General features: G+C 39.1%; 1 pseudogene; it reads right to left on the reverse strand.

Moving 5' to 3' along the window:
• Positions 1-715: 715 nt before the first annotated feature.
• Positions 716-17,166, reverse strand: LOC114498693 (annotated as a pseudogene).
• Between the last annotated feature and the right edge of the window lie 3,055 nt (positions 17,167-20,221).

Genomic DNA, 20,221 nt, shown 5'->3' on the forward strand with positions numbered 1-20,221 from the left:
AGGATCCGCTCTCTGGCAGCTATGCCACTCAGACTGTAATAGCTATGTAGCGCTGAGGGGTAATTCTGAATTACAAAATGGCAAGATCCTCGATGGATGAGCTCATTTTCCGGGTGCACTGTTTGGGCATCTTATCTTAACTATATTGACTTGAACAAAACCTCCAAGAAGGAGTAATGTTGATGTTTCTAATTGATTCTATCTTAATTCTGTTATGGTTGTAATTCTATTGCACACCACCATTAGCACTGCTTGATCAAGCATAGGGTTACAAGGATGGTAAACTGTTCCCTAAATCATGAGTCCAGACAGTGTAATGTTGCCTTTTATGGGCACTACAAGATGGGTGGGGGCTGTATATCACTCAGTGCCCCACTATATCTTCAATATCAATGCCACAAAAGGAAATGTCTGTGGGGACATTCAGAAAACTGAATGAAGACATGTACTTTAAAAGTCCAGTCTATTTCTCCAATAGGCAAATTAGATTAGTCTCATACCAATTTATTGACAAAACAGTAACAGCTTTTAGGAAAACAGGCAAATGACTTCCTATGTGATAATTCAATGGTAATTAATTTGTTAAAATTAGAAAAAAAATTAACAAATTAATTTGCATGAATTAGAGTGTTGATCCTTATACTGACAGGAAGAAAGAAGTACAGACCTAACTTCTGGCATCCTTAGACTGTTTTTAAGATTTCTTTTCTCAGAATAAACCTCATCACAATTGACTTCTTTTTCTGAAGTAATTCTCTTAATTGGGTTGATGTTAATTATAGTAGCAATGTGGCTAAAGGGCAATTGATGTGCATTGATTGAAGCATCTCAAAGAAACCATCATAAAAACTTACCTGGAGTTTGAGACTGATTTGAGATTTCTTCCCCCGGTACTTTATGGAGATTGTGGTTACTGTTGTTGTTCAGAGTGTATTTTGGTTCTGTCTGTCCAGGAGCAGAGGTCTGTCAGGTATGTGCTCTTTGATTCTTCAGAGAATTCTCCTCAGAGAGTCTGAGGGCTGTGCTCTTCCTGCTAAGACAAGTTCATTTCATTAATGCTGTGGGTTTCCCCTTTCAGAAGTAAATGCAGACTCTGGACAAGATGGAGGCGTAGGTAGATATACTTTGCCTTTCTGTACAACCAAAAGAAGGACAACAATAAATTTAAAAACAAAAAATAACCAGCACTGGCAGATAATCAAACTCTATGGAAGTCTGACAACCAAGGAGCTAAAGAAGAAATATTTATTCAGATTGGTCAGAGGGGTGGGGACAGGGAGCCAGGGTGAAAAGGACTTGCAGCTAGGTGGTGGCTGGCAGACTAGACAGTCCCACATTTGCATGTAGATGGGAGGAACAACTGGGGAGTGAAACAGACTGTGCAAACCAGGGTTCCAGCAAGGGAAAAGGAAGCCTTGAAACCTCAGGCTGTAAAAACCTGTAGGGGTTGAGGCGGGCAGAGAAAAATCCAAATGTCACAGAAGAGTTTGTTAGAGACACCCATGGAGTCCTAGAATGTACACAAACCCACCCACCCAGGAATCAGCACCATAAGGGCCCAATTTCCTGGTGGGTGGTAGAGAAAGTGACAGAAAGCCAGTGGAGAGACAGGAGAGCAGCATTGTTCCCTCTCTGACACCTCCCCCACATACAGTGCCACAATGTAGTGATGTGGGTTGCTCACCCTGGCAAATACCTAAGGCTCCACCCTTTACAATGTAATAGGCATGCTGAGGCAAAGAAATATGGCCCAAATGACAGAACAGATCAAAGCTCAAGAAATAGAACTAAGCAATGAAGAGATAGCCAACCTATCAGATACACAGTTCAAAACACTGGTAATCAGGATGCTCACAGAAATGGTTGAATATAGTTGCCAATTAGAGGAAAAAGTGGAGGCTATGAAAAGTGAAATGAAGAAAAATATGCAGGCAACCAACAGTGACAGGAAGGAAACTGGGACTCAAATCAACAATTGGGAGCAGAAGGAAGAAATAATAAACATTTAACCAGAACAGAATGAAGAAACAGAATTCAAAAAAAAATGAGGAGAGGCTTAGGAACCTCTGTGACAACTTTAAACATTCCAACATCTGAATTGTAGGGGTGCCAGAAGAAGAAGAGGAAGAGTAAGAAATGGAAAACTTATTTGAAAAAATAATTAAGGAGAACTTCCCCAATCTGGCAAAGGAAATAGACTTCCAGGAAGTCCAGGAAGCTCAGAGAATCCCCAAAATTTGGACCAAGGAAGCACATACCAAGGCACATCATAATTACATTAGCCAAGATGAAAGATAAGGAGAGAATCTTAAAAGCAGCAAGAGAAAAGGAGACAGTTACCTACAAAGGAGTTCTCACAAGACTGTCAGCTGATTTCTCAGAAGAGACCTTACAGGCAAGAAGGGGCTGGAAAGAAGTATTCCAAGTCATGAAAGGCAAGGACCTGCATCCAAAAATGCTCTATTCAGGAAGCTATCAGTTAGAATGGAAGGGCAGATAAAGTGCTTCCCAGATAAGGTCAAGTTAAAGGGGTTCATCATCACCAAGCCCTTGTTATATGAAATGTTAAAGGGGTTTATCTAAGCAAAAGAAAATGATAAAAAATATGAACAGTAAGATGACAACAAACTCACAACTATCAACAACTGAACCTAAAAACAAACAAAAAAAGAAACAAAGTAAGCAAACAATTAGAACAGGAACAGGATCACAGAAATGGAGGTCACATGGAGGGTTATCAGCAGGGAAGAGAATGAGTGGAGAATGGGGGAAAAGGTACAGGGATTAAGACGCATAAATAAAGGTACAAAATAGGCAGGGGGAGGTTAAACGTAGTATGGGAAATGTAGAAGCCAAAAAACGTATATGTATGACCCATGGACATGAACTAAGGGCTGGGAATGTGTGTGGGGCAGTGCAGGGTGGAGGGGGATAAATGGGATAAAAAAAATGGGACAACTATAATGGCATAATCAAGGAAATATATTTAAAAAAGGGAAGTAAATGCAAGAAAACAGTTGGCAGTTGTCTTAATAGGTTAACACAGAATTACTACTGACCCGCAATTTCACTGCTAGGTATATGTAACCAAAGGAATTGAAAAGAGGTACTCAAATGCTTGTACATGAATGGCCATAGTGGGGGCATTCACAATAGCCAAAAGTTAGTAACAAGCCATCATGAATGAATGGATCAACAAATTGTAGTATACACATATAATAGAACATTATTCAGTCAGCTGAAAGGATGAAACTTAAATGGGTGTTCAGTGGAAGAAGTCAGATAGGAAAATGTCGCATATTGCATGAAATGTACAGAACAGATAAATTCATAGAGACAGAAAGCAGGCTGATGCCTGCTTGGAGTGGAGGTACTTAGGCACAAGATTTTTATGGGGCAATAAACATATTTTGGAACTTGATATGAATGGTGGTTGAACAATATTGTGAATATATGAAATGCCACTGAATTGTTCACTTTAATATGGCTTACTTTTATGTTATATAAATTTCACTTTAATAAAAACAATTCTAAAATGAATGTAAAACAGCACTTTATTCAATTGTCTTCATAAAGCACTATGCAACTCAAAATATCCTTTAGTCCTAGGCAACAGGATTATAAGCTAGAGGTTAGAGAAGAAACAACTGTTTACACCAGTTCCTGATAATGACAAGCTACTTCGGCCACATGTAACATGCCAGATTCATTAAGAAAAGCCTGATAGTTCACCAAGGAGAGAAATGACACCCAGTCCTCTTATTTTTGGCAGCTGTTTCAAATAGAAGAGCCATTCATCTCTCTGACAGCTACAGAGTTTGAGATTAATTTTTTCATGCTTTTTAAAAATGTATTTCCAACAGAAAATTGATATACCTGTTCTTATGAAAAGAAATCTTGCAATTGGTGATCTGAAAAAGAAAAATGACCTATTTCTGCTCATATATTCCATTGTATTTAAATTTTTAGTGCAAAAATAAATCAAGAATTCTCTACTTCTCTGGATCAGGGGATGTCAGAATTGTCATTCACCATAAAATGCGAGGGACAACAATAGTAATTAAGGCTTTGGGAAATAGACTCTGTGAAGGTTAAGGGGAAAAAAGAAGACAATGGTATAGGGATTCAGTGTTGAAAGGATGTCACATGGTATGGTGATTATCTGTTGTGCCTTTCCAGAGGAAAGAGAAAGTAAGTTTAAATGCACAGAGGAGCTTCTTTGCAGTATTAACATGTTCTTGCTGCAAGAATTAAAAGAGGCTGAAAAAAGACACTAAAGGAGGCTACAAATTTCTTCAGGAGGTATTCAAGCTCTAGGAAGCTGACAGATATGATGGCTTGTGAAGAGACTGTTTACTTTTCTGACTCTGGTATAGCTGTAACAGATCAGGATCTTTTTTTTTAAGATTGTATTTATTTATATTTAGAGAGAGGGAAAGGGAATGAGAAAGAGAAAGAGAGAGAGAAACATCAATGTGTGGCTGCCTCTTGTACACTCCTAATTGGGGACCTGGTCCACAACCCAGACATGTGCCCTGACTGAAAATTGAACCAGCAACCCTTTGGTTTGCAAGCCAGCACTCAATCCACTGAGCCATGCCAGCCAGGGCAGGATCTTTTTTCCTTCTTTAGAAAAGTCATCTACAAGACTGGTATCTTAATAGACCTTTCTACCTATATCTATCATAATTCCTTCATGAATATTTTCTTGTTCTCCTGATCTTAGGAGATAAGGAACAAAGTCATTATGTATAAAATAAGCTTTCAAACCATTGAAACTGACTGCAGAAAGCTCATGCCTACCCCAAATAAGTTTCCCATTCTTTGTGTAAAAGAATCTTAGTTCTTAATTTGATTATCTTTGTAGCATTCTCATCACTAGTTTAAAACTCTTTGTTATCTATCCTCTGAAATCATCTATATGATCAGGCTACCTAACTTTAGAAAAGAAGCATAAAAGCTATTTGAAAAAGAATGCAAAAATGGCAATATATCTGAGTTGTTCATAGGCTTGTTTCTAAAAATTGTTGCTATTTTTCTAAGGGCCACAAAAAAGCCCTCATTTGGCAGAGGCTGGGGTGTACAGTGTGGGACTGAGGGGAGGCCTGGGAGCAAGAAGGAGAAGCTATGGATGCACTGTTCCATGCACTTTATTAGAAAATGAAAACTAGCCCTGGAGCCAAGAATTGGACCTGCAGCCAAGAATTCCTCAAATTAAATATTATGGACTCAAATGACCATGCCTTACTCTTTTTCTACTTTTATATTTTACAAAGCCAAAGGCAAAGAAAAATAAATGGTTTACTTACTATACATAGCCAATCAGTAGTAAAACTGAAGTTAGAATGTAGGAATACTTAAATGCCAATCTAGTGCTCAGTCTACTGAACTAGGTAGGCTGCTCAAATTTGGAAGTCCAGGTAATATAGTAAATACATTGTGATGATATTCACATTAGTACTCCGCAAAAAGTATTTTATATCTTCTTCTGGTTGTAATTTGATAATTTGATCAAACTGACATCTCCACACTTCCCTAGTTATGAGATATCTTATAAAGACTTATATTGCTTTATAAGGCAATAATGCAAAGCCAGACTATAAACTTAAATATCCGAATAACAAGTAATTTTCACAATACTTGCATTTTTGCTTTTATGTGTCTTTATGGCACAAAGATTTTAGCGGTGACAGACATATGAAATCTCTGGACACCTCTTTGATGGGGGACAGGTCAGCATGTAGGTCAGTCAAATTCATGTGATTACTTAGTTTTAGGATTTTAGTGCAAGAACCTCAGGCCAAAGGCTAGACGTGCTCCTTATACTTTTCACTTTCAAGAAGAATAACAGAGCATCATACTTTGGAGCTGCTAACAAAATTCTCAAGTAAGATTTGAGTCATTTGGAAAAACAAATGAGGGAATAAAGTATGATGAAATTTATTTTCAAATGGAAAATTGTAGTTGGTCCATTCTGAAGGGAGAATAAAGAACACTAAGGGAACAAAAGATAAACAAGAAAAATGGAATACAGAATTTGGACAAGAAAGAAGATGGGTCTATCTCAACCACATCTGAAGTCTAACTTTTTATAGGATAAGTCCCAAGCAATCAGCACCCATCCTTTGAGTGAAAAGAACTTCAGTACAAAAGGAAGCCATAGAATGTGGAATCTGCTTTCCCACCACCATGGGGGAATATAGCTCCACATTAATCCTGGGATTATACATTTTTTATAAGCACAACTCTAGGGAGGCAGTGGTTTTGTGTTCCACCTAGGATATTTGGAGAACTCTTGGGAGATAACTGCATTATGCCCTTATACAACAAGGACTTGGCCAACTAAAACACTGTGCATATGTTCTAGTGGTAACAAGACTGGGCAATGGGGGACCAAGCCATGGTGAGCATGGAAGGTGGCATCACAGATGGACTGCAAAGTCAGTAGAAGTCATTCATGCAAGAGGATACCAAGAGTTACTCCAGGAGTTAAGACAAGATAGGAACCAGATCTTGAAACCAAGAGCAGAGCTTAAGTCCAGTGGCAACATTTAATTGGGAGCTGAAGCAATAGTCAGATATCTCTGATAAGAGTGAAGAATGGGGTTTGGGTGCAGTGGGGAGAATTAAAAAAAAACCTTTACCTAATACTTTGATTCTAGCTTTGATTGGCTTTTTTTTTTTTTTTTTTTGTCTACCCAGTTGCAGTGGTTGAATGGTAGCTCTCTAAAAGATATGTTCATGTTGCCCTGGCTGGTGTGGCTCAGTGGATTGAGCACTAGACTGCAAAGCAAAGGGTCACTAGTTCAATTCCCAGTCAGGGCGCATACCTGGGTTGCAGGCCAGGTCCCTGGTGGGGGGCATGCGAGAGGCAGCCACACCGTTGATGTTTCTCTCTCTTCTTCCTTCCTTCCCTCCCTCTCTCTAAAATAAATAAATAAATAAATAAATAAATAAAATCTTTAAAAAAAATATGTTCATGTAACAACCCCTAAAACTGTGAATGTGACTTTACTCGGAAAAAAGGATCTCTGCAGATATAATTAAGTTAAGGATATTGAGATGTGAGCATCCTGGATTAGCTGGATGGGCCCTAAATCAAATCACAAGTGTCTTTATAAGACACAGCAGAGGAGAAAACACAGATGGAGAGGATAAAAAGGCCATGTGAAGACACAGACAGGGACTAGAGTTATGCAGCCACAAGCCAAGTAAAATCTGGAGCAATCAGACACTGGAAAATGCAAGAAGAATTCTTCCCAAGAGCCTTGGAGGGAGCACAGTCCTGCCTACACCTTCATGTCAGACTTCTGGCCTCCAGACTATGAGAAAATTCATTTCTGTTGTTTTAAGCCACCAAGTTTATGGTCATTTGCTATGCCAGTCCTAAGAAATGAACACACCAATTATACTGTAGTTCTTATGAAAGAGTACCTTAAAAACACAATGACTTCTAACACCACCATCTATCTCTGCAGGCTCCCTGCCTCCTCCCACCCCCCAACCCCTGCAACAGCCCAAAACACAGGCTCCTATGGTGGCAGATGGGCATAAGTGTCTGGGCACGGAGTAGGAACGAGCCTGTGCCCAATCTGTTCTTTACATCTATATCCCTCCTGCACTCCAGGTTGCTGGGGGTTTTTTTTGGTGCCTACTACAGAAGTAGCAGAAATGGTATATACAGAGGAAAACAAATCTATTATTATTTAATAAGTGGGATATGTTTAAAGCATTAAATTTCTCTAAAACATGGGGTAAAAAATGAAAAAGAGTCCCTAATAGTAAGAAGATTCAGAAACACAGTTTTGATTCACCTAGTTTCTTGATGATCTCTGGGGTGATGATGAGGTCTCCTAAGATCAGGTTCAAATTGTCCCCAGATAAGGCCATTCTACACCCTGGGACTGTTGCATGTATTACTTAAGTGAACTTTTGAGAAGGAAAAGTGCCTGGTAATTTGGAACTGTGCTAAAAATTTATATTACTGTTGCATATTAAACACACAAGCCTTCAATTAATAAATTTACATTTTGAGTTCCAATACCAATACTGCATAGTTACTCTACAGCTAGAATATAGAGTCCATGAGGGCTGGCATCTTTGTTTTGTTTGCTGATGTGTCTGTCCTAAGACCAAGAACAGTGCCTAGCACTAATAGGTTTTTGATATTTATTGAATGAATTCAAATACACTCAAAAGACATTTAAAGAAAATAAAAATATCTAGTATATAACCAAACATGTTATAAGAATCATGGATGAAAAGTATTAGTGTTATTAAAATTAAGTATACATGTTCTATAATGTGAATTCATTTTTAATCCTCAGTTATTGAGTGGATTTTCTATGGCCTGTTCCTTTCTGCTACCCATTAAAGCTGCAAACTCTCATCAGTTAGGCCAAGACTGCTGGCCACAAGTGAGTGGAGTCTCTGATTGCATTCCAAAGTCAAAAGAAATTATATCTGAGTAATTTGTCATTTTAGATTATTGTTACCACTTTTTTGTTAACATTGATCACTCTCTGCTGAAAGTACTCAGGTTGGTGGTGAAGTCAGAAATATGGTCTGGTATTTTAATAAGGTTAAAACATGTATCCAAATAAAAAGACTTACCCAGGAAAATAATGTCACACCCCCTTTTTTCTCAAAAGCAACTGATGGTGATAGAATTAAAAGTTACTCTTCACATTTTTTTATGAGGATCCCTTTAGATGTTCATTCTAACTTGAACTAATAGTTTGTGTGACTGTGCCTATGACTATTTCTCCACTGGTCATTGGGCATGCCCACCCTCTCTAAGGGACTGCTGGGTTGACCACCAGTAGGCAGAAGAAGAATAAGCCTTTTGTTTAAAATAACTTAGCTGTGAATCTGGTGCTAGAGCTCCTCTCACAAGAAAAGGGGACCAACAACTAACAGCAAGAGAGGGGTATTTTATTGAGCTCCCATGCACCTGGTACTATATCAAGAATGGTGTAGTGGTTAAGAGCATGGAATCTAGGGTCAAACTGCCTGGGTTCAACCCTGGCTCAGTGTCTTATTAGCTGTGTGTCCTCAGGTTAGATAACCTCTCTGTGCCACTTACAATAATTTGTTGTTACTACAAGAGGCAGAAAAGAAGTACATGTGGCATGGATAGAAAGAGACTAGGCTGAAGAGAAAAGGAGTAACGTAGTACAAGTTTGGCAGGGTCAGTACATTACACTTGCTTATCTGACCCTTACACAGCCAGCCACATATTTATTAAAGGGTCTCTTTAATATTCTGCTAAAGTTTTTTTTATCCTCACCCAAGTATTTTTTTTTTATTTATATTAGAGAGAGATAGAGGAATAGAGAGAGAGAGAAACGTCAATGTGAAAAAGAAGCATCAATTGGCTGCCTCGTCAGACAGGGGATCGCACACACCCAGACTAGGGATCAAACCCACAACCTAGGTATGTGCCCTTGCCAGGAATTGAACCCACAGACTTTTGGCTACAGGGTGACACTTCAACTGTTTTTGATGAATTCAAAACCAAATCAGGCATGGCTTTCTTCCTCAAGGATATATAGGCTAGAAGGACCATTCAGGGTATTCATATTTAAAAATGCTACCAGAGGGTAGAGATAAATGATGAGTTAATGGAAACGTGTGATAACTTCTAGTTGGTTGAGGTCTAGATTCATCATGACCTCACAGCCACCCTATCCCCACACCTGAATCTATAATCTTTCAAATCAGACTAGTTCATTCAGATTATTGACCACTGCCTCCAAACTGATGAGAAGTTTATTCTACTAGTTCAACAACTGGGAGGATGCAGATTAGTATAGGAATGAGGCCAGAGTGGGAATTTTGCTGTCACCCCAATAATTAGAAAGAGATCTGAAACCTTTTCCAAAGAGGTCTGTTATATAGTGTGATGAGAGAACCAAATGGGGTTGACTTTGCTCTAACCTCATTAGAACTGTTTGTGAAACACCTGAAAAAAAGAGAAAATATCAGTCTGAATCAATCATTCATGACTGAAAGAATCACTTCATTTTTGGTTTTTGAAATGATTATATAAACTATGGGCAGCTCCTACTCATGATATTCCTTCCCAGCAGGTGAGAAGGGTCTAGCAATTGTTTAAACATATTAGAGAAAGTTAAAAGAAAATGAATCATGTTTTTGAAAGGTGAACATTCAGATATTCTCTTGAGCTTCCTTGGAGGACTGGTTAAAATATAGAAAATTTAATAAAAAGTTTTTTTCACATGTTTGGATGTACACACCAGCCTGGGTGTTACTTAACATACATACAGGGTGGGATCAATGTAGGTTTACAGTTGTGAGTACACAAAACATAGAGTTTATTCTCATATTATTTATTAATGTATTATAGTATTTCCATATGAACAACTGACAACCTACTTGTCCCACCCTATATAATCATCTTCTTCCTTCTCCCAAATAAACTGAGAACAACAAAACAGCCCTTCTAGCCTTGCCAACTGTTGTGAGGATCACCTTTCCTTTACACCTGCAGAAAACATCACCTACTTTGATGCTTGAATATTACTGTTTTGTATTTTAAAAATTGTTTCATGTGTGAATTTAAGTCTTATGTCACTTAGGAGCTTATAAGCCCCTAGAAGAAAAATACATTTTCTGTGGGTGTTCTCTGACACGTAGTGAGAGATACATTTATAGGTGCTCAATATAAATTTTGGGATTCAATTTCCAGTCAAAATAGCACCACAAATTTGTACTTTGAGGCACTCTGGAACAATACATGCCAATAATACATAAAATATGAAAAGAGAGCACTTTGAATATGCAGTTTCACTGTAAAATATGGTACATGTTTCCTCAATCCAGAAATGTACTAGAAACACAAGTGGCCAGTCCAGGTCCAAAGTGGACAGAGAGCTCTTTAGCATTTGGGGCAGGGTCCAGGGCAGGAATCCAGGTCAGAAATGAGGCTTTTCCAAAGGAAAACAAACCCACAAAGTTGCCACCCTGGTTTCTGTCTGGGATCACAGCTTATGTGAAGCTGCCTATGTAAGAAGGCCATAGGAAACAAGTAAGGTCTTACAACAAGGACCAGCTTGTTCAGGGAATAGTTCTGTGGTACCCCCACATCACTACAGGACCAGGACACTGAGCTGCTACCAGAGAACTGATACAATATGTTGGTGCATATATTTTCACTATTGACTACAAAGAACAAATCTCTTTTTATGCCAAAAAAGGTAAGACTAAAATTCTCTATAATGATAAGAAATATGAGGATAAATATTCAATGGGAAGTCAAAATGTGTTATGGTCCATTTCTGATCAGGGAAGAAGACAGAGATATTAAACAATTTCATACTTTAGAGAAAATCAGAGTTAAGCATATTAAAACTTAAAGAATAAAAAATAAAACTTCTGGCCAAGATGCAGGCATACGTAGATACACTGTGCCACCTCCCACAGCCAAAAGAAGGACAACAACAAATTTAAAAACAAAAAACAAGCAGAACTGCAAGAAAATCGAACTGTACGAAGTCTGACAACCAAGGAGTTAAAGAAGACACATTCATCCAGACTGATAGGAGGGGCAGAGACAGAACGCTGGGGGTAGAGAAAACTCACAGCAAGATGGGGGCTGAAGGCCCAGGGCGGGTGAGGTGGTGGCTGATGGAGCAGGTGGTCCCACATTTACGTGCAGATAAACCAGGAGGAAAAAATGGAGAGTGAGACAGGCCACAAAACCCAGGGTTCCAGCACAGGGAAATAAAGCCTCAAGTACACTGACTGAAAACACCTGTGGGGTTGAGGCAGCAACTCCCAGCCTCACAGGAGAGTTTGTTGGAGAGACCCACAGGGTCCTAGAATGTACACAAACCCACCCACCCAGGAATCAGCACCATAAGGGCCCAATTTCCTGGTGGGTGGTAGAGAAAGTGACAGAAAGCCAGTGGAGAGACAGGAGAGCAGCATTGTTCCCTCTCTGACACCTCCCCCACATACAGTGCCACAATGTAGTGATGTGGGTTGCTCACCCTGGCAAATACCTAAGGCTCCACCCTTTACAATGTAATAGGCATGCTGAGGCAAAGAAATATGGCCCAAATGACAGAACAGATCAAAGCTCAAGAAATAGAACTAAGCAATGAAGAGATAGCCAACCTATCAGATGCACAGTTCAAAACACTGGTAATCAGGATGCTCACAGAAATGGTTGAATATAGTTGCCAATTAGAGGAAAAAGTGGAGGCTATGAAAAGTGAAATGAAGAAAAATATGCAGGCAACCAACAGTGACAGGAAGGAAACTGGGACTCAAATCAACAATTGGGAGCAGAAGGAAGAAACAAGCATTCAACCAGAACAGAGTGAGGAAATAAGAATTTAAAAAAATAATGAGGAGAGGCTTAGGAACCTCTGTGACAACTTTAAACATTCCAACATCTGAATTGTAGGGGTGCCAGAAGAAGAAGAGGAAGAGTAAGAAATGGAAAACTTATTTCAAAAAAATAATGAAGAAAAACTTCTCCAATCTGGCAAAGGAAATAGACTTCCAAGAAGTCCAGGAAGCTCAGAGAGTCCCAAAGAATTTGGACCAAGGAAGTACACACCAAGGCACATCACAATTACATTACCCAAGATGAAAGATAAGGAGAGAATCTTAAAAGCAGCAAGAGAAAAGGAGACAGTTACCTACAAAGGAGTTTCCATCAGACTGTCAGCTGATTTCTCAGAAGAGACCTTACAAGCAAGAAGGGGCTGGAAAGAAGTATTCCAAGTCATGAAAGGCAAGGGCCTACATCCAAGATTACTCTATCCAGCAAAGCTTTCATTTAGAATGGAAGGGCAGATAAAGCGCTTCCCAAATAAGGTCAAGTTAAAGGAGTTCATCATCACCAAGTCCTTATTATATGAAATGTTAAAGGGACTTACCTAAGAAGAAGAAGATAAAAAATATGAACAGTAAAATGACAAGCTCAGTTATTAACAATCAAACCTAAAACAGAAACGAACTAAGCAAACAGCTAGAACAGGAACAGAATCACAGAAATGGAGACCACATGGAGGGTTATCAGTGGGAGAGTGGGTGGGGAGAGACAGGGAAAAGGTACAGAGAATAAGTAGCATAAGTGTTAGGTAGAAGATAGACAGGGGGAGGTTGAGGATAGTACAGGAAATGTAGAAGCCAAAGAACTTGTATGTATGACCCATGGACATGAACTAAGGGCGGGGTTAGGGGGAGTGCTGGTGGGAAGGGAGGTGCAGGGTGAAGAGGAGTAGATTGGGGGAATAGGGACAACTGTAATATATTAAAAATACAATTGATGACTAAACTAGAAAAGAAGAAAAACAGAAAAAGTAAGCTGGCAGAAAGAAGTTCAAATATATAAGTATTCACAATAAATATGAATAAAGAAAATTCACCTTTTTATCAGATTGGTTTAAAATATCAAATTATAAACTTTCTTAAAGAGAAATATTTCAAAATGAAACAACATCAAAAGTTTGAAAAATAAGAGATGGAAAGAGAAAATATATGAGATAAAAAAAACAAAGTAAAAAATATTAGTTTGGTGGTTTCTATCAGACAAAATGCTCCTTAAACAAAACCCATTAATATACAAAAGGAACAGTTTCACTAAGGAGATATCAATCACATACTTATGTGTACTTGAGCCTTGAAATTAAAAAAATTAAAACTGACTAAAGTATCAGAAGAATGGAAAATTCAGTTGAAAAAGATATCATGCTCAGGAGGTTTTAACATAAGACAAGGAATGAATGGACTACTTACAGAGGTGTACACAGGGTTGACAGATGTGGTATGTGTGCATGTGTGAAGAAAGAACCTACTCCAACAGGTAGAGAGTATACATTCTTTCTGATCATATTGGCAATGGAATATTTATAAAAGTTTACCATACTAGGTCACAGTAGGATCAAATGCTAGAAAATTAATATTACATAGAGCATAATGTAATTCAATTAGAAATCACCATTGAAAGATAGGTTTATATGTGCTGATATAAAATGATTTTCAAGGTATATTTCTAAGTGAAAAGAAAAAGGTGTAGAGTATTTTATGTAATATTTACATAGAGTCATCTATCACTACTTATATATGTACAGAAAGTATCTGTATACTCAAGAAACTATTAATAATGGTTGCCTGTGGGGTGGGAGGTGTGGATGAAAAAAGGGGTTCTATGGAAAGTAATATCACAGGGTGATCTGATCGTAAATTCCTAACTGGGCAGGTCATGGTAAGTAGTCACGCCCCAGGCCTATAATTTCTTTAGTGTAAGGTTTTAAGCCAACTCTATTGTTCTTGTGCATCTAGGTTAACACACCTTCGAAATATCAGAGAGCACATATTCTTGTTAATTATCCTGTAATCCAATCCCCTCCTTCTTTTCTCTAGTCTTTCTTACATTCCTCCTTAATTTTAAATTCATAAAAGAAGCTGCAAAAACTGTTATTGTCTGGAGCATTTGAGATCTTGCACCCTGGCATATGTTGTCAGTTTGGCTCAAATAAACTCTACAGGTTTGGATGTTTCTTACGTCAACAGGAGGTAATATACTTTGCTGGGGGTGGGGGCAGCTATTCTGAATCTTCTGTATTATTTATGCCATTACTTTTTCTAGAAAGTCCTAGGTTAAAATATTCCGAAATTGGGATATATTATCCTTAATTTCTTTTTAGTCCATTCTCAAGGCAGATTCCCAAGCTAATTCTGTAGCATGTGGAATTTTAACCAAAATGAAATAGCTGCCATGGCTTACCATATGCTATGTCAAATTCCACTTAACACTCTCTCATTTTTTTCTAGATAGAAAACAACATTATAATTCCATCTCTTTTTTTCAATGAAGTATAATTTTTAAAACACATTAACCCTAGAAATCACAGTTTTCAATGGTAGTCCCTAATGTTAAGGAGCAAGAAATAAAATATGCTATCATTACACAAACTTATTAACAAAGTGTGTTGCAACCATTCAAGGTCGGACAGGTTCACAAGATTTGGACAGATGGAAGAACGTTGGGCAATCCACGCATGATGCAAGCTGCATGTTCCCCTACATGTGTCCCTGCATGTCACCTGGCCCCCTGTGTGGCACCCAGCGGGGAGCCCCTCTCCCCTTAAATACTAGAGACAAACAAAACTGGCAGGATGCAAACAGATATTATGCACCAGAGCTTCATACTACACCTGTGAGCCCACTCAAGGCCTTGGGAAAGTTTATCGAACCTAGCTCAAGGCTATTAGGACACTGCTTATTAGGCCCATCCTCAGTGTTATGGGAAACTGCTTCCCTTAGTTGCCCAGACATCTGGGTGAGGGAGCCAGGCTGCCTCCATTTACCCTACACCAACCTATGTAAATAATGAAATTACTCACACTGGGGAGGCCAAGAGTATACTCCATTCTCTTGATATGTATTTAAGTGAAGGTGTAAGTTCTGGAGCCAACTTTTTTTGTATGTCTTGAGAATGAATGACAGACCAGTTTGAATCAACAGAAGGATTTTTCATCATCGCTGAAGCCATTTTATAATGTAGAAATTCCATCTTCCTAGTTTAAGTAATGAAAGTCTATTCTTAAGAATATGTTGTCCAACAACTAAAACACTCTCAGGATTCATTACACGTCTGTGATTTATACCTACTCCACATTCTGTTATCATCCAATACCCCGGGGAGGGACTATCTGGAATAACATTTGCTTTGCGGCATGTATCTAGGACGCTTGTTCCAGGGTCAAGAACTAATTCAGGAAACGAAGCTTCTTTAAACAACTCTTTTAGCTCTTGATTAGCTCTTGATCAGACTGGAGGCCATGTCTGATCAAGAGCTAAAAGTGGCCTCCAGTGCATCTATGTTGTTGCGATAAAGAGCTTGTGTACACCTTTTAGCAGAATCCAGGCCTTCTTGTCCATGAACAAGCTTTGTGACTTCCTCAGCCAGTATTTTTTTGAGGACCCCGCTTCTTTGGCTTGGTCCTCAAAAGGACATGCAGCTGCACTATGTGGTCAATCTCTGGGAAGGGCAGAAAAAGAGCTTCAAGTATCTTTCTGCTGAATTTTCTCACTGCCTGACAAAGAACTGATACAATTCAAATGGAGGTATCTTATCTCTGTTTAGCCAAAAAGCAGTGCCAGCAGGACTTTCCCAGTTTTGCTCCAACTGTACTTGTAATTAGAAGAGTGATTCGAATACGTATTCTCCAGGCAAGTTGATGAACTCATATCCCAGGATGATATTGTCCATCTGATCAGATCCACCCAACTGGATCCAGCATCCAAAATGCTGGAACGGGTAAGAGAAATCATAGGCTTGGAGCACCTGGTATAAGAACTCGCACAAGCTCTTGTCCTCTGGGCTCTTGATCCATGGCTGGACGCTCAGCCAGCTCAACAGTGTGCCCATGCGGAAGTGGCCACCCACTGCCACTAGACATTCTACCAGGGCTGTTCCTGGTACTAGGATGAGTTGTCCAGCTCCGAGAAGCTTCCCAGGTACACCCATTAGTGAAGAGGGGCTGGTGATTAGCTGCCAGAGTCTCTAGCCCTTGATGTAGGACGCGTGCATTGCTTCTCACAGACTGCTTCCAGCACCTTGAGCTCTTCGGTGTGGCCGCTAGAGGCTCCCAGGCGCTCTGTGGCGCTTTCCATTAGCGTGATTGCATTGTGGCCAGTTGCTGGAAGTTAGACGGGGCCTGCAGTGCCAGCAGTGGCCCACATGAAGAGACTCTGCCATGGGGTCAAAACCGCAGTAAATGGTGGGGGAAAGTTGCCACAGTCGAAGAGCTCTGAAAGTTCTATCTTCGTACCGTTTTTGGGGAAGGACTTGAAGAAACCCGGAGCCTTCTGCACTGCCAGTAATGCTTTATCACCTGAGTAGGCCTCACAAAGCCCCACAGGCAAGACTTCCAATGGGCCTGGGGTACAAACCACCGCCCGGGAAATGCACCGCAGTATGGGCGCCACCATCTTGGTGGTGGCACGAAAAGGCCCAATGTGTCTTTTTTCTTTGAAGTTATTTCTGAAAAAAATAAAAACTGGGCTCTTGAATATAACCTTCCTGACATCTCAGAATGTACGTGTTCTACTTTCTTTGAGAATTGCTGCTAGGGATGGTAGTCATTTATAGAGCAGTCAAACAATACCAGGACAAATAATCAGAACAAAAGCCCCCACTAAATATTAACACAACGCCCTGAAATGAATGCCAAACATGGGACATCTCAATTACTGTATGCATTTTAAAGCTGAAATCTTCCTACTTATAAACAGTTAACAGTTCTTTGAGCATTCTGCCACACCTGACAGTCATTAACTTAGAGCCTGAAATGTCAATAGCGAAGTAATATCTCATCTGACATTTCAAGTGGTATTAGGGGCATTTGAAGAGAAATCCCTCAAGCAAACAGTTCGTTTGTTTTTTAAACAGGCTTATCTATGAAAGAGAGAATCTACACTGACAATCCCTGCTTTTCTAATTCAAACATGGATTCAGATACAAGAGTCAAGAATGGGCATGACTGCATAAATGGAGTTGATACTCAATTCTTTGATTTATTTGTTGCAAATCTATAAAATGTCAATGAATGTTCCCTATCTGCCTACTTCAGAGGAGTATCATGAGGGGAGGCATCCTGGCTGTTTATTTAAATCAGCTCTGCACTAAGCAGATCAGGTCACAGGTGGCTTGCTCATAGGTAATTGATAGGCCTGTGAAAAACTCCTCAACTGATTCTAGCTTTCCTCTAGCCCTCCCCTGGTGTCCAGGACTGGCAAGCCTGGCTGGGCTTCTGCTCAGGTTTCCATGTATACTCCATCATGTCAGGGCATGTATATGACAGTTTCATGAGCACAAACTAAAATACTTTATAACTTACAATAAACTTACTTTCCATCTAACTATTCATCTAATCTCTATTTAGAACCAGTACCAAGAATTACATATTTCTACAAAAAGATCCCTAATCTGTATTTTGTAAGAATATACACTGGTATGCACTATATGGTTTTTGAATGAGACTTAATTATACCCCCAAAGAGTCTACTCCATATTATCCAAATTAATGATATTCCCTGTAATATTAGGGTCAGAGTAAAACTCAACCAATCATAGTGCCATATTTTACTAAATAAAATTTGTCTTTGAAAAATATGCTCTAAATGAAACATTGACATGGTGATAATACAACTCAGTGTTTTCTAACTCAGTGTTGTCACAACAGGAAATGCAGGATTCTGATTATAGGAGGTCTGTCCAGAAAAAGTTCAGCCATTGTCAATATGACAAGAATGGTTTGCATGACATTGATGTAACCTGACAGCCAAGGAGAGTGGACTGGAATGCACATGCATGAACAATGATGGCTTCACTGTACTAGTCGGGGGGGGCAGCAGTTGCCATTGAGTGAGCATGTGTACTGTGTGGCCGTCGCATTCAAAATGACTGAGCAAGTAGAGCAACGAATCCACATCAAATTTGTGTTAAGCTTGAACATTCCTCTCCAGAAACTAATTCAGACAATTTAGATGGCCACAGCTCTGGAAAACTGGTGATTGGCAGCTTCATCACCCCAATGCACCCTCATATCTCATGCAGAATTTTTCGGCAAAACATCCAAACCACCCACATGACTCAGTCCTGCTACAGCCCAGATTTGGTGCCCTGAACTTCTCCCTTTTCCCCAAACTAAAATCACCTTTGAGAGGAAAGAGATTTCAGACTGTCCATGAGATTCAGGAAAATACAACAGGGCAGCTAATGGTGATTGGAGAACGTTTGAGGTTTAAGGTGCCTACTTTAAAGGGGACTGAGGCATCATTATCCTATGTATAATGTTTCTTGTATATTCTTCAATAACTGTCTATTTTTCATATTACATGGCTTGATACTTTCTGGACAGACCTCATATGTTAATGGTTTTATTAAAATTACCTTAATATATTTCTATTAAAATACTGACAAAATGTTTTAACCTAAACCATTTCTTAACATACCCCACAAAATGATAAGGTGTATTTTAAATTCCTGGTGAACAGAGCTGTTTTGTGGAAAGCAATACTTGAGTAAAAAGTGGTGGGGGATGGTGCAGTGTTTATATTTTCCAGGTAAATAATAGACCTAGCTAGGAGAAGTGGACTGTCCAAGGTCACTCAGTTAGTGGCAGGGTGCATCTCCTGATCTCCAATCCAGAGCTCTTTCCATGAACTTGCTGACTCTGTTATTCTAAAAACAAATCAGAAATATTGCACAATCAAATTTCTATTTTCTTATTTAACATGCAGAATAACTTTCATCTACAGCTCAAGGTTTTTCCTCTCCCTCTCCTAGATTAAAGGAATAGTGCAGTTATAACCAAATTTCTGCACAATATTTAGATTTCCAATGGCATTTTGTGCAATTAAAAATTGCTATCAAATAATAAAGATCACAAAGAGGAATTACAAATTTTGTCAAAGAGAGGTTGATTTTGCTTTTCTTCCTGTGTCTGATACTTACTCCTGTGTTATTTTCTTATAATACCGAAACTCATCAAATATGGTCCATGCTCACTTTTTTTCACCTGAGTGCCTTGTTTGCTTATGCATAGAGGGAATGGGAGAAATAGCTATACTCCTAGACAGGGAGCAAAAGAAGCAATTGTAGCTCATTTTTTGTCATGAAGAAGGTGGAGTAATTTCTGATGCTAGGGGAGAACTAGAAAAAGAGCCAGTGTGCACATAGACCCCCATGCACATACATGTGTGTTCCCCAAGGGACATTTATATGCATTATTTCATTCAATCTTCACATGGACCTTAGGAAGTAGGAAACTATGGTTCCCACAGTTTTCACACGAGGAAAATGACTTGTCCAAATGACTGACCCAAGATTACACAATTCGTACGTGACAGAACCAGGATCTGGACTTCAAAAATCCATAGGGAGGAAAATTTTCTCTTTTCTGTTTCCAGATGTTTTATTCAAAATTTAAAAAAGGTGTAGGAATCATCAAATCAGTATCAGGAACAAGTAATCCCATAAAAATTTGAGCCTTCTGGAAGTACTCTCTTCTCTGTAAAGTCTCCAGAAGACAGGTGACCCACTGTGGTAAGGAAAAATTCTTTACAAAATTGATTCTAGAGCAAGAAAGGTATTGAGAAAAGGGAAGAGAATGAATGGACTCTAAAGGAGAGTATCATTAAAAGGCCAAAAAGAGAATGAAAAGAGAGAATGACT

This window comes from Phyllostomus discolor, chromosome 6 (genome assembly GCF_004126475.2).
Source record: "Phyllostomus discolor isolate MPI-MPIP mPhyDis1 chromosome 6, mPhyDis1.pri.v3, whole genome shotgun sequence".
NCBI lineage: Eukaryota > Metazoa > Chordata > Mammalia > Chiroptera > Phyllostomidae > Phyllostomus > Phyllostomus discolor.